The sequence below is a fragment of the Centruroides vittatus genome, unplaced genomic scaffold (genome assembly GCF_030686945.1).
Source record: "Centruroides vittatus isolate TY-2023 unplaced genomic scaffold, ASM3068694v2 contig_502, whole genome shotgun sequence".
In the NCBI taxonomy this organism is placed as follows: Eukaryota; Metazoa; Arthropoda; class Arachnida; order Scorpiones; family Buthidae; genus Centruroides; species Centruroides vittatus.
Window position 1 is genome coordinate 471,007 of NW_027122289.1, and position 810 is coordinate 471,816.

Here is an 810-nt window from a genome sequence, read left to right on the forward strand (position 1 = left end):
AGAGCCCTTTCGGTCGCCAATTTAAAGATGTTTAATCCTTAAAATTAGTGTTTCCACTTCCCGGGACGAGGATGCAGGGGTTGGATTTGTAGGAAGCGAGTGTTTGGGTTGTTTCATTTGTTGAATCACAGAGTGAGGCACTCGACGGCCGGATGGCCGAGCGGTAAAGGTGGCAGCCTACTGCTCTGGGGGACCCGGGATCGAATCCGAACGTGTCGAATAATCCCCAGGAATTTTTCGGGGGTGGTCCGTTCGGATATGTCGGGCCCCGTCCCTCACCACCCGGTCGCCCCATTGTGGGCCTGGCCGAACCCATAATGGGCCTACTAAAAGAGGCCCTCTTAGTGCCCACAGGGCGGAAAGAGTTAAAAAAAAAAAAAGAGTGAGGCACTCGTACACGTAATGCACGAGTGCGAAGGTCGAGTAAAAGTTAAACGGTGTATATCTTCGCGTAGAGTGATGTTATGTCCGAGTGTGAGTGTTCCCGGAATGATCCGACTTTTTTCCCGAACAGTGTTATGAGAGGAGCGAAAGACCTGACCTAAGGTCGAACAATCTACAGGAATTTTTCGGAGGGTGGTCCGTCCGGATATGTCTGGCCCTGTCCCTCACCACCCGGCTCCCATAATAAGGCTTGCTAAAAGAGGCCCTCTTAGTGCACACAGGGCTGAGAATTAAAAATTAAGATACATAATTTAAGTTACACCTACGCTAAATACTTTAAATTTAAAATAAACATTTATAACACCCCGTTTTAACGTTTACATGCCTATATTTAAGTAATTGAAATAATCGCCGCTTCGGCGCTGC